Here is a 14,949-nt window from a genome sequence, read left to right on the forward strand (position 1 = left end):
CCCCTCGTGCTTCTGGTAGGGGGAGTGGAAAGGGAACTGTTTTGAAATATGCCAGAGCACTGTTCTTAACAAGGTCAGCTATTGGGAGAAACTAGATAATCAGAGCCTAACCTGCTGGGTATTATTAGAGCCTAACTGACCTGGGGGAAGGAAAATGTACAATTCTAGCCTCCTCTAGCCATCCTGCCTCACCTGGGCGGGGGGAGAAAAAACTGAGAAACGCTTAAGAAATTCACAGCCATATGCATAGGCTCACCAAAAGACTGAGACATAATCATAGGACAATAGAACACTTATCTTCCCCCTCCTCCCCACCTCACCAACACATTACTAAAGGCCTATTTACTGTAGTTCTTCTTACCCAGTACATTATGTGTAGCAGTTAAGAAATAAATTAAAAGGCATACTGAAAGGCAAAAAACACAATTTGAAGAGACAGCATAAGCATTAGAACCAGTCATGGCAGATAAATTATCAGATCAGGGAATTTGAAACAATTATGATTAATATGCTAAGGGACTTTAATGGATAAAGTGGATAGCATGCAAGATCAGATAGACAATGTAAGCAGAGAAAAGGAAATCTTAACTAAAAAAAATGCTAAAAATAAAAAATGCTGTAACAGAAATGAAGAGTGCCTTTAGGGGCTCATTAGGAGGCTGGACACAGCTTAAGAAAGAATTTTGGAGCTAGAAGATATAACTACAGAAAGCTATAAAACTGGAAAACAAAGAGAATAAAGACACAAACACTAAAAAAAGGAGCAGAATATCCAAGAACTGTGGACAACTACAAAAATATAATAAATATGTAATGGAAATACCAGAAGAAGAAAGAGAGAAAGGAACAGAAGGCATATTTGAAACAATAATGACTGAGGATTTCCCCAAATTAATGTCAGACACTGAACTACAGAGTTAGGAAGCCCAGAGAACTCCAAGCAGGATAAATGCCAAAAGAGTACACTGAGGCACATCATATTCAAACTAAAGAAAATCAAGATAAAGAAGAAATTTTGACAGAATCTAGAGGACAAAAATACTTATAGAGGAACAAAGATGAGAATTACTTCTGACTTCTCAGAAATCATGTGAGCAAGAAAGAAGTGAAAATTTAAAGTGTTGAGAGAAAAAAACAAAATCAACCTAGAATTCTGTATCCTATGAAATTACTTTGAAAAGTGAAGGAGAAATAAAAACTTTTTCAGACAAACAAAAATTGAGGAAATCTGTTGCCATTAGACCTGCCTTACAAGAAATGTTTAAAGAAGTTCTTTAGAGAAAAGGAAAATAATAAAGGTCAGAAACTTGGATTTGCATAAAGAAAAGATGGAATAAATGAAGGTAAAATGAAAAGTTTTATTTTTTTAATACAACAGTTGACAGTTTGTTCAAAATGATAGCAACAATGTATTTGGAAACATATATAGAGTTGATACACACAGAGTTGACTCTTGAAAATATGGGAGTTAGGGGGCACTAACCCTCACATATTAGAAAATCCATGCATAATTTTGACTCCCTCAAAACTTAACTTACTCATAGCCTACTGTTGACTGGAAGCCTTACCAATAATATAAACAGTTGATTAACACATACATGTTTTGTATGTTATTATATTTACATACTATATTTTTTTATAATAAAGTAAGCTAGAGAAAAAATGTTAAGAAAATCAAAGAGAAAATACATTTACAGCACTGTACTGTATTTATGAAAAAAATCCATGTATAGGTGGATACATGCAATTAAAACCTTTGTTGTTCAAGGGTCAACTGTGTGTGTGTGTGTGTGTGTGTGTGTGTGTGTGTGTGTGCTTATGTATGCTTATATATAAGTAAAATGAATGACAGCAATGATGAAGAGATGGAAGGGAAGAATTAGGATTTTTTTGTTATTATATAAGGTAGGTACACTACCCATGAAGCAATATAGTGTATTTGAAAGTGGACTTGGATTAGTTTTGAATGTATATTGCAAGCTCTGGAGCAACAACTAAAAAAAGCAAAAAAGGAAGTATAACTAATAATACTTAATAACTGATAATACTTAAAAAAAGATAAAATGAAATTATAGAAAATGTTCAACTAAAACCACAAAAAGGAGAAAAATGGTAGAAGACAAAATAGAAACAAAAAATAAGGACAACAAATAGAAAATGGTAACAAATATAGTAGACATGAATCCAAATATATCAATAATCACTTTGACCATCAGTGGTCTAAATGTACCAATTGAAAGACAGATTCAGTCAAGATAGATCAAAAAAACAAGAACCAACTATACGTTGTCAACAAGAAATCCACCTTATTTTTTTATTAAGTTTTTAAATTTTAATTCCAGTATACTTAACATACAATGTTATATTAATTTCAGGTGTACAATATAGTGATTCAACAGTTTTATACATTACTCATCANCCCCCCCCCACCCCGCCCCCCTGCCCCAGCTACCTCCCCTCTGTTAACTATCAGTTTGTTCTCTATAGTTAAGAGTCTATTTCTTGTTCTTTCTCTCTCTTTTTAAAGAAACCCACTTTAAATATAAAGACACATATAGATCTTTTTTAAGATTTTATTTTTAAATAATATCTACACCCAGTGTGGGGCTTGAACTCACAACCCTGAGATCAAGAGTCACAAGCCCCACCAACTGAGCCAGCCAGGTGCCCCATAATGTGTCCCCCCCCCCTTTTTAAAATGTACACTGTATGCCCAATATGGGGCTTGAACTCACAACCCCAAGATCTAAGAGTTGCATGCCCTATTGACTGAGCCAGCCAGGTGCCCCGAGACACCTATAGATTAAAAGTAAATGAGTGGAGAAAAATACATTATGCCAGCTCTAATTAAAAGAAAGCTGCAATAGTTATACTAATTTCAAACAGAGCAGACTTCAAAGCAAGGAAGATTATCGGGGATAAAGAGAAGCATTATATAATAATAAAAGTCTCAGTTCTCCATAAAAACATACATTCTTTCATGTGTATGCACCTAAAAACAGAAGGTCAAACTACATAAGGCAAAAACTAATAGAATTACAAGGAGAAATGGATGAATCCATTATCATAGTTGGAGACTTTAACACCCTTCCAGCAGAAATGGACACATCTAGCAGGCAGCAAATCAGTAAGGCCCTAGGTGAACTCAACAACACCATCAGTCAACTGGATATAATTGATATCTACAGACTACTTCATCTAACAACTGCAGAATACACGTTCTTCTCAAGTTCACATAGAACATTCACCATGATAGACTACATTCTGAGCCATAAAACACAATTTAACAAATGTGAAAGAATAGAAATCATACAGTGTCTGCTGTCAGACCACAGTGGAGCTAAACTAGAAATTAATAACAGAAGGATAACAGAGAATTCCTGAATATGTAGAGATTAAATGATACATTTCTAAATAACACAAGGGAGAAAGAAGAAATCTCAACATTAATTAAAAAATATTTTGAACTTCATGAAAACGACAATACAGTTTATCAAAATTTGTGGGGTACATTGAAAGCAGTGCTTAGAGGGAAATTTATAGCATTGAATTCATGTATTAGAAAAGAAGAACTAAAACCAATCATTTAAGCTTTCACCTTAGGAAACTAGAAAAAGAAGAGCAAATTAAATCCAAAGCAAGCAAAAGAAAGGAAATAATAAGAAGGAGAGCATAAATCAATGGAATTGATCAAGAAAATCAGTAGAAAAAATCAACAAAACCAAGAGCTGGTTCTTCAACAAGGTCACTAGAATTGGTATGTCTAGCCAGGATAACTGAAAAAAAAAAAAAAGAGAGAACACAACTTACTAATATCAGAAATGAAAGAAAGGACATCACTACAGATTCTATTCACATTAAAAACATAAAGGAATAACTATGCCTGCAAATTTGATAACCTAGATAAAAAGACTAATTACTTGAGGGGCACCTGGGGTGGCTCAGTTGGTTAAGTATCTGGCTTTGGCTTGGTTCATGATCCTGGGATTGAGCCTGGGCCCCCTCCTCAGCAGGGAGCCTGCTTCTTCCTCTCCCTCTGCCCCTCCCCCACCCCACGCATGCTCTCTTTCTCACTCTGCTCTCTCTCTGATAAATAAAATCTTTTTTTTAAGGAAAATAATTACTTGAAAGACACAAAATAATTCAAGATATTTTAGGATACAGAGTTTTGTCAAAACTCACACAAGAAGAAATAGACAATGTGAATAGACCTATATATATTAAAGAAATTAAATCAATAATTAATAACCTTCCAAAACCTAAAGCACCAGACTCAGATGTGTCTGCCGGTGAATTCTACCAAACATTTAAGGAAGAAAAAATACCATTCTCTACAATCTCTTTTAGATAATAGAAGGAGAGGGAATACTTTCTAACTTATGAGGCCAGCATTATTCTAAAACCAAAATCAGACAAAGACATTAAAAGAAAACAGCAGATCAATGAAAATAGGCATAAAAATCCTCAACAGAATATTATTAAATCAAAACCAACAGTGTATAAAAAGAGATACACACCATGACCAGGCTGGTGCAAGGCTGGTTCAGCATTTGGAAATCAATTAGTGCAATCCATCATGTCAGCAGGCTAAACAAGAAAAATCACATGATCATGTTAATAGAGGCAGAAAAAGTATTTGACAATATCCAGTACTGTTGATGATAAAAACTCTGAGTAGACTAGAAATAGAAGGAAACTTCCTCAACTTGATAAAGAACATGTACAAAAACCTATACCATACTTAATGATGAGAAATGCAAAGCTTTTCCACTAAGATCAGGAACAAGGCAAAGATGTCCCCTCTCTCCCCTTCTTTTCAACATCATAGAAGTCCTAGCTAAAGCAATAAGACAAGAAAAGGAACTAAAGGTTATATGGATTGGGAAGGAAGAAATCTGTCTTTATTAACAGATGCTATGTTTATCTATGTAGAAAATCAGGGGGAAAAAAGGACTAAAAAAACTGGAACCAATAAGTGATTATAATAAGGCTGTAGGATACAAGGTTAATATACAAAAGTCCATTGCTTTCCTATATACCAGCAACAAGCGGGATTTAAAATTAAAAATACAGTTCCATTTACATTACCATAAAAAATGAAATATTTAGGTATAAATCCAATAAGATATATACAAGATCTATAGGAAGAAAACTATAAAACTTCGATGAAAGAAATCAAAGAAGAGCTAAATAAATGGAGACTTATTCCATGTTCCGGGAAAAGAAGACTCAATATTGTCAAGATGTCAAGTCTTCACAACTTGATCAATAGATTTAATGTAATCTCAGTCAAAATCCCTACAAGTTATTTTATGCATATCAACAAACTGATTCTAGAGCTTATATGAATAGTCAATATGTGTTGATAATAGCCAACACAATATTGAAGGAGAGGAACAAAGTTGGAGGACTGACTCTACCTGACTTCTAGACCTACTATAAAGCTATAGTAATCAAGATGCAGTGGTACTGGGGAAAGAATAGACAGATCAGTGGAACAAAATAGGGAGCCCAGAAGTAGGCCCACATAAATATAATCAACTAATCTTTGACAAAAAGAATAAAGATAATACAATGGAGCAAAGATAGTCTTTGCAACAAATGGTGCTGGGACAACTGGACATCTACATGCAAAATAAATAGATCAGTCAATCAATCCAGACACAGACCTTACACCCTTCACAAAAATTAATTCAAAATGAATCACAGATCTGAATGTAGAATGTAAAACTGTGAAACTTTTAGAAAATAACAAGAAAAATCTTAGAGGACCTTGGGTATGGCAATGACTTTTTAGCTATAACACCAAAGGTATGATCCTTTTAAGAAATGATGGATAATCTGGACTTTATTAAAATTAAAAATTTCTGGGTTTTGAGCAAAGATGGCAGAGTAATAGGAGGATCTTAGGCTTACCTTATCCCTTGAACACAGCTAGATAAATATCAAATTTTTCTGAACACCCAAGAAATCTGAGTACTGACAGAACAAATTGCACAACCAGAGGGAGAGAAAAGGGCACGTGGAGGAGGGTTGGGGGTGTAGAGATGTGATGTGGGGGAGAAAGGGATGGCAGGTGCTGCAGAGAGGAGGGAGCCCTGATCATGGAGAGAGGCAAGGTGGGGATGTTGCACGGGGATCACACAAGGAGAACGTTTCCCCAAAGACATTGACTGGGAAAATGAGAGGGGCTGATTATCATGAGTTTTTACAATCAACAGAACTCAAAGACTGGAGTTTTAGAGTCCCACGCTGTGGCCAGTGTGGAGCCCAGTAGGTGCTGCAGTGCTCCTGTGGAGGAGGGCAGAGAGCCTGGGAACAGACGGTGTGACCTGAGGATCCCCTGGGATGCACTGGGAGAGATGGTTCCCTCTTCCTGGAGTGCATCTGGGAGGAGTGGAATTGCTTCTCCAGGGAAAAAAAGAGGTTGCAGGCACCATTATGCTCCTCCACCCCTTAGCATAGACACAGGCATCTCCTGAGGGTGGCTAATGTGGACACTGGCTTTTTGCTTCCCTTTACTTCAAACTCCTGTGTGTTCATGCTGTTTCTGGGACAAACCTGTACCAGCACCAGTGTGGCAAGACCCTTCCCAGAGGACCAATGCACAGGTCCAAGCCACGCCAGGTCCCTAAAGTTTGGAGCTGTAAAACTCAGGTGGCCTGCCTGGGATAAAACACAGGTGCCCTGCACTGCTGGGTAGGCAGACACCCAGACACAGGGTGAAGGCAGGGATCTGAGGGACACCTGGGACACACAAGGGGAGATTGTTTGCTCTTCAGTGAGGGCTTCTGAGACAGTGGTGGGCACAAACTCCCCCCTCCAGGATGAGGGAGAGGGCTGGTGCCATTTCCCTTCCCGGCCCCTCAGCATAAACTAACTTCAGTAAGCAGCACAAGCCAATGGTGGCAGCATAAACTGCTTACACCAAGCCCTGCCCCCTCCGCTCTGCAGGTGCTTCTTTACTTGGGCAAGTGTGCCTGAGAACCTGAGCTGTGGGCCCCTCCCCCAGAAGACCAGCATAATCCCCCTGTATGCACCAAGTCTACTGACCATAGAATGCTACAAAGCATCAGGTCTCTTTTAATAAGCAGACCAGAGCACACATAGTTAAAACTTGCCACACCCTGGCCAAGTTTCAAACAGTCCCCAATGTAGGCAAGGTGAAACTCTTCAGAGGACTGACCTGAGGGAAAGAGTAGCCAGAACACAGCAGCAGAGTGCACACAACATATACTAGAGAAACTTCTTGAAGTGTTAAGCCCTAGACAGCATATGACCTCTTCTTCATAAAGCCATTACTCTCAGGAGAAGGAAACATAACAGGCTTTCCTAACACAGAGAAGATGGAGACCTAAACAAATACCAAGACGGAGGAATTCATTCCAAAAGAAAGAACAAGAAAAAGTCATGCTAGAGATCTAATCGAAACAGATATAAGTAATATGCCTGATCCAGAATTTAAAACAACAACCATAAGGATACTAGCTAGGCTTGAGAAGAGCATAGAAGACACCAAGGAGTCCCTTACCTCAGAGATAAAAGACCTAAAACTAGTCAGGCTGAAATTTAAAAATGCTATAACCAAGATGCAAAACTGACTGTATGTAATGACCACAAGGATGGACAAAACAATGAATAAGTGATATAGAAGATAAAATTATGGAAAATAATGAAGCTGAAACGAAGAGGGAAAGAAAAATTTTGGATCATGAATGTAGACTTAGGGGACTCAGTGACTCCACAAAGCATATAACATTCATCATAGGAGTCCCAGAAGAAGAAGAGAAGGAAAAAGGTTTATTTTGAGGAAAGCAGGTTTATTTGAGGAAATTATAGCTGAAAACTTTCCTAATCTAGGGAAGGAAACAGATATCTAAATCCAGAAGGCACAGAGAACTCCCATCAAAATCAAAAAAAGCATGCCAACGCCAAGACACATTGTAGTAAAATTTGCAAAATACAAAGATAAGGAAAAAAGCCTAAAAGCATCAAGAGAAGTCACTAACTTACAAGGGAAGACAAATAAGGTTAGCAGCAGACCTCTCCACAGAAACTTGACAGCCCAGAACAGAGTGGCATGATATAGTCAATGTGCTGAATGGGAAAAATATGCAGGCAAGAATACTCTATCTAGCAAGGTTGTCATTCAGAGTAGGCGAGAGAGTTTCCCAGACAGAAAAAGCTAAAGGAGTTCATGACTACTAAACCAGCCCTGCAAGAAATTTTAAAGGGGACTTCTTGAGTGGGAAAGAAAGACCAAAAGTAACAAAGACTAGAAAGGAACAGAGGAAATCTCCAGGAACAAGGACAAAACAAGTAATACAATGAATTCATATCTAACAATAATCACTCTGAATGTAAATGGACTAAATGCTCCAATCAAAAGACATAGGGTGTCAGAATGAATAAAAAAAAAACAAGGCCCATCTGTATGCTGCCTACAAGAGACTCACTTTAGACCTAAAGGCGACTATAGACTGAAAGTGAGGGGATGGAGAACTACTTATCATGCTAATGGACATCAAAAGAAAGCCAGAGTAGCCATACTTATATCAGATAAAGTAGATTTTAAATCAAAGACTGCAACAAAGAGTTGGAGAAGGGCATTGTATCATAATAAAGAGGCCCATCCAACAAGATCTAACAATTGAAAATATTTATGCCCCCAACTTGGGAGCACCCAAATATATAAAACAATAACAAACATAAAGGAACTCACTGATAATGATACAATAATAGTAAGGGACTTTAACACCCCACTTATAGCAATGGACAGATCATCTAAGCAAAAAGTCAACAAGGAAACAATGGCTTTGAATGACACACTGGACCAGTTGGACTTAACAGATATATTCAGAACATTTCATCCTAAAGCAGCAGAATACACATTCTTTTCGGGTGCACATGGGACATTCTCCAGAATAGATTATATAGTAGGTCACAAATCAGGCCTCAACAAGTATAAAAAGATTGAGATAATGCCATGAATATTTTCTGACCACAATGCTATGAAACTTGAAGTCAACCACAAGAAAAAATTTGGAAAGACCATAAATACATGAAGGTTAGGGAACATCCTGCTAAAGAATGAATGGGCTAACCAGGAAGTTAAAGAAGAAATAAAAAAAAATACATGGAAACAAATGAAAATGAAAGCATGCTTGTCCAAAACCTTTGGGATGCAGGGACGCCTGGGTAGCGCAGTCGTTAGGCGTCTGCCTTCGGCTCAGGGCGCGATCCTGGCGTTCTGGGATCGAGTCCCACATCGGGCTCCTCCGCTGGGAGCCTGCTTTTTCCTCTCCCACTCCCCCTGCTTGTGTTCCCTTTCTCGCTGGCTGTTTATCTCTGTCAAATTAAAAAAAAAAAATCAAAACCTTTGGGATGCAGCAAAAGCGAGGTAGGCCTACATCAAGAAGAAAAATCTCAAATACACAACTTAACCTTACACCCAAAGGAGCTAGAAAAAGACAAAGTGAAGCCTAAATCCCACAGAAGAAGGGAAATAATGAAGATTAGAGCAAAAATAAATGGTACAGAAATTTAAAAAATCAAACAGAACAGATCAATGAAACCAGGAGCTGGTTCTTTGAAAGAATTAATAAAATTGATAAACCCCTAGCCAGCCTTATCAAAAAGAAAAAAAAAGACACAAATAAATAAAATCACAAATGAGAAAGGAGAGATCACAACCAATACCACAGAAATACAAACAATTAGAATGTTATGAAAAATTATATGCCAACCAATTGGGCAATCTGGAAGAAATGGATAAATTCCTAGAACTTATAAGCTACCAAAACCGAAGGAGGAAGAAATAGAAAATTCGAACATACCTATAAACAGCAAAGAAATTGAATCATTGATCAAAAAATCTTCCAACATACAAAAGTCCAGGGTCAGGTTCCCAGGGGAATTCTATCAAACATTTAAAGAAGAGTTAATACCTATTCTTCTTAAACTGTTCCAAAAAACAGAAATGGAAGGAAAACTTCCAAACTCATTCTATAAGGCCTGCATTACTTTGGTTCCAAAACCATAGAAAAACCTGAATAGAAAGAATTACAGGCCAATATCCCTGATGAATATGGATGTAAAAATTCTCAACAAGATAGTAGCAAGTTGAATCCAACAGTACATTAAAGAGTTATTCACCCCAAACAAGTGGAATTTATTCCTGAGCTGCAAGGTGGCTCAATATTCACAAATCCATCAACATGATGTACCACATTAATAAAAGAAAGGAAACGAACCATATGATCCTCTCAATAGATGCAGAAAAAGCATTTGACAAAGTACAGCATCCATTCATTATAAAAACCCTCAACAAAGTAGGGATAGAAGGAGCATATCTCCACATCATAAAAGCCATATACAAAAAACCCACAGCTAATATCCTCAATGAGGAAAAACTGAGAGCTTTTCCTATATGGTCAGGAATAAGACAGGGATGTCCACTCTCATCTTTGTTATTTAAAGTAGTACTGAAAGTCCTAGTCTCATCAGTCAGACAACAAAAAGAAATAAAAGGCATCCAAATAGGCAAGGAAGAAGTCAAACTTTCACTAGTCATAGACAACATAACACTCTATGCAGAAAATCCAAAAGACTCCACCCAGAAATTGCCAGAACTGATAACATGAATTTAGTAAAGTTGCAGGATACAAAACCAGTGTACAGAAATCTGTTGCATTTCTATACACAAATAATGAAGCAGTAGAAAGAGAAATCAAGGAATCAATCCCATTTACATTGCACCAAAAACAAAATACCTAAGAATAAACCTAACCAAAGAGGTAAAAGATCTGTACTCTGAAAACTGTGGAACACTTATGCAAGAAATTGAAGAAGACACAAAGAAATGGAAAAACATTCCATGCTTATGGATTAGAAGAGCAAATATTGTTAAAATGTCTATACCACCCAAAACAATCCACACATTTAATGCAATCCCTATCAAAATACCACCAGCATTTTTCACAGAGCTAGAACAAACAATCCTAAAATTTGTATGGAACCACAAAAGACCCTGAATAGCCAAAGCGATCTTGTAAAAGCAAAGCAAAGCTGGAGGCATTGCAATATAGGACTTCAGATTATATTACAATGCTGTAGTTATCAAGACAGTATGGTACTGACACAAAAACAGATCCATAGATCAATGTAGCAGAATAGATGACCCAGAAATGGACCTACAACTTTATGGTCAATTAATCTGTGACAAAGCAGGAAAGAATACCCCATGGAAAAAAGACAGTCTCTTCCACAAATGGTGTTGGGAAAACTGGACAGCAACGTGCAGTAGAATGAAACTGGACCATTTTCTTATATACAAAAATAAATTAAAAATGGATGAAAGACCTAAATGTGAGACAGGAAAACATCAAAATCTTAGAGGAGAACATAGGCAGCAACCTCTTTGACCTTGGCTGTGGCAACTTCTTACTAGACATGTTTCTGAAGGGAAGGAAAACAAAAGCCAAAAGAACTATTGGGACTTCATCAAGATAATAAACTTCTGCACAGCAAAGAAACAGTCAAGAAAATTAAAAAGCAATTTGTGGAATGGGAGAAGGTCTTTGCAAATGACATATCTGATAAAGGGTTAGTGTCCAAAATCTACAAAGACCTTATCAAACTCAACACCCAAAAAAATAAATAATCCAGTTAAGAAATGGGCAGAAGACATGAATAGACATTTTTTCAAAGAAGAAATCCAGGTGGTAACAGACACATGAAAAGATGCTCAACATCACTCATCATCAGGGAAATACAAATCAAACCATGATGGGATACCACCTCACACCTATCAGAATGGCTGAAATTAACAACACAAGGAACAACAGATGTTGGTGAGGATGTGGAGAAAGGGGACTCCTCATGCACTGTTGGTGGGAATGCAAACTGGTGTAGCCACTCTGGGAAACAGTATGAAGGTTCCTCAAAAAGTTAAAAATGGAACTACCCTACAATCCAGCAATTGCACTACCAGGTATTTACCCAAAGGATACAAAAATACTGATTTGAAGGAATACATGCACCCTGATATTTATAGAAGCATTATCAACAACAGCCAAATTATGGTAAGAGCCCAAGTGCCCATCGACTGATGAATGGATAAAGAAGTTGTCATACACACACACACACACACACACACACACACGTATACACGCACACACACATTGGAATGTTTAAAAAAGAATGATATCTTGCCATTTGCAATGACATGGATGGAACTAGAGTGTATTATGCATTATTATGTATTATCTATTAAGCAAAGTAAGTCAGTCAGAAAGACAAATACCATTTGATTTCATTCATATGCAGAATTTAAGAAACAAAACAGATGAACATGGGGGGGAAAGACAGGCAAACCATAAAACAGACTTTTAATTATAGAGAACAGACTGAGGCTTGCTGGAGGGGAGGTGGGCAGGGGGATGGGCTAAATGGGTGGTGGGGATTAAGGAGGACAGTTGCTGTGATGAGCATTGGGTGTTATATGTACATGATGAATCACTAAATTCTACTCCTGAAACCAATATTACACTGTGTGTTAACAAGTGGAATTTAAGTAAAAACTTAAAGAAAACAAATAAAATTAAAAACTTCTGCTATACAAAAGACAATGTCAAAAGAATGAGAAGACAAGCCACACAGGGAGAAAATATTTGCAAAAGACATATCTGCTAAAGGACTGTTACTCAGACTATGTAGTGAACTCTTCAAACACAACAATAAGAAAAAGAACAACCTGATTTTAAAACGGGCCAAAGACCTTAACAGACACCTCACAAAGAGGATCTACAGATGGCAAATAAGCATATGAAAAGATGCTTTACATCATATGTCATTGGGGAAATGCAAATTAAAACAATAATAAGATATCACTATGTACTTACTAGAATAGCCACCATCTGGAACACTGATAACACCAGCACTAGGAACCCTCATTCATTGCTGGTGGGAAATACAAAATGCTATAGCCACTTTGGAAGACAGTTTGTCTGTTTTCTTATAAAACTAAACATACTCTTACTATATGACCCAAGAAGTTGAAAACTTATGTTTGCACAAAACCTACACATTACCATAGGTGTTTATAGTAAATGCCAAAACTTGGAGGCAACCAAGATGTCCTTTAGCAGGTTGATGGATACACTATGGTATATGAGACAATGTAATATATTATTCATCACTAAAAAGAAACGAGCTATCAAATCATGAAAAGACACAAGGAATCTTAAATGCATATTACTAAGAGAAAGAAGCCAATCGGGAAATGCTACATACTGTATGATTCCAACTATATGACATTCTGGAAATGGCAAAACTATGGAGATTATAAAAGGATCATTGATTGCCAGGGTTTGGAGGGGTATGGATGAATAGAAGGAGCACAGAGAATTTTTAGGGTGGGGAAAATACTCTGCATGATACTATAATGGTGGATAGATGTTATTATATATGTATACTATATATTGAAAGGATTTGTCCAAGCCATAGAATGTATAACACCAAGAGTGAACTCTAATGTACACTATGGGGAGCTTATCATGTGTAAATGTATGTTTCTCAGTTGTAACAAGTGTACCACTCTGGGGAGGGATATTGATAATGGAGCAGGCTATGCATGTGTGGAGGCAAAGTGTATATGGGAAATCTCTGTACCTTCCCCTCAGTTTTACTGTGAACATAAAACTGCTCCAAAAACATTAAGTCTTTAAAAAACACAAACCTTTATTAGAGTTCATAATTACAGAACAGGGTTTGCTACTTTGTGAAACTCCTCTTTGTGTTTAGTTTTGTTGGGCCTGGAAAGGAAAATCTAGAAGGGGGTATGGCAGACCATGCACACTCCTGGTGCCTGTGCAGTCATGGAGGAGGAAAGGTCTGGATGGAGGGAACAGAGCAGCAGTAGGTGCTGTCAGGATACCAGTGAGCCTGTGGATGGGATCCAGGGCTCAAGCCGGATAAGAAGCAGATAATGGGGTCTTTCTCGTTTTTGAGTCCTGACTGAAGTTGGGGATGGGTAGGAGAGAGATCATTGTTCTTTCTTATTCAGTTTATTTTCCCCTAAAACCAGCTGAAATGGAGGAAAAGAGAATAGGTTGGAGAAAAATAACAAGTTAGTTAGGAAAGAAACTGTGTTAAGTTACCGTAGGACTTCTGTCAAAGTAGCATTCCCCCTTTGCATCCTCTCCTCTGATTCACCTAGAAGGATCTAAGTCATCAGAAAACTTAGAAGAATTCATTAAGCTTTATCATAATCTTAGCATATTTGATCAGATGGTTCAAATGTGTAATTTTTAATTTGGAAAACAATTTGTTCTCTTGATTCAAACTAATTTATACTAAAAGCTGATTTGAAGTTATTTCCTCAACTAGAATCTTTATAGTCAAATAATTTCTGCTGAAAACATAAATTACAAATATCTAAATTATCTAAGTTAGAAATTCATAGCAGCTGCTGAAAAAATGAATACCAATAGAATTCAGCAGTAATAACAATTTAAAGTACTATTTCATTACAGGTTGAACTTCCAAATAGGTGCTTCTTTCTAGCTGACTTGAAGTGCATTTTTCTTAGAGCTAAGCTCTGTATGTTTTGCCTATATCTAAACAGTTCGCATTGCCTTTGACTATTTTTTAAAATGGAGATCTTTCTCTTTTTTGCCATTATATTTAGTTTTTTTGTTTATGTAATTTAACAATTCTTCTGCCAACTAGAAAACATATTTTCTTTTAAATGGAAATGGCCATATTGTTTTTATTTCCGTATTTTAATAGTAGTACATGTTGAGGTTAAAAAAAATTAGAAAATTTAGAAAACTATAAACATGAAAAAATTCTCTAATCCTATCCAGAAATAATTGTTATTTTGTTGTATATCCACCTAGGCATTTTTCTATGCACAAAGCACAGTTTTTAAATGTAAAAATGTACTCC

The 14,949-nt window shown here is 36.9% G+C and overlaps 1 protein-coding gene and 1 long non-coding RNA gene across 2 annotated transcripts in view; one reads left to right on the forward strand and one right to left on the reverse strand.

The window, feature by feature from the left end:
- Window positions 1–14,949, forward strand: part of CFAP91 (cilia and flagella associated protein 91) — a 95,963-nt gene that overhangs the window by 11,429 nt on the left and 69,585 nt on the right. The window lies entirely within an intron of this gene.
- Window positions 4,518–14,949, reverse strand: part of LOC117801958 — a 90,789-nt gene continuing 80,357 nt past the window's right edge. Inside the window, exon 5 of the long non-coding RNA XR_004624875.1 lies at window positions 4,518–4,587. This is a non-coding gene — a long non-coding RNA (uncharacterized LOC117801958). The remainder of the gene's footprint in view (window positions 4,588–14,949) is intronic.

This window comes from Ailuropoda melanoleuca, chromosome 1 (assembly GCF_002007445.2).
Source record: "Ailuropoda melanoleuca isolate Jingjing chromosome 1, ASM200744v2, whole genome shotgun sequence".
Lineage (NCBI taxonomy): Eukaryota > Metazoa > Chordata > Mammalia > Carnivora > Ursidae > Ailuropoda > Ailuropoda melanoleuca.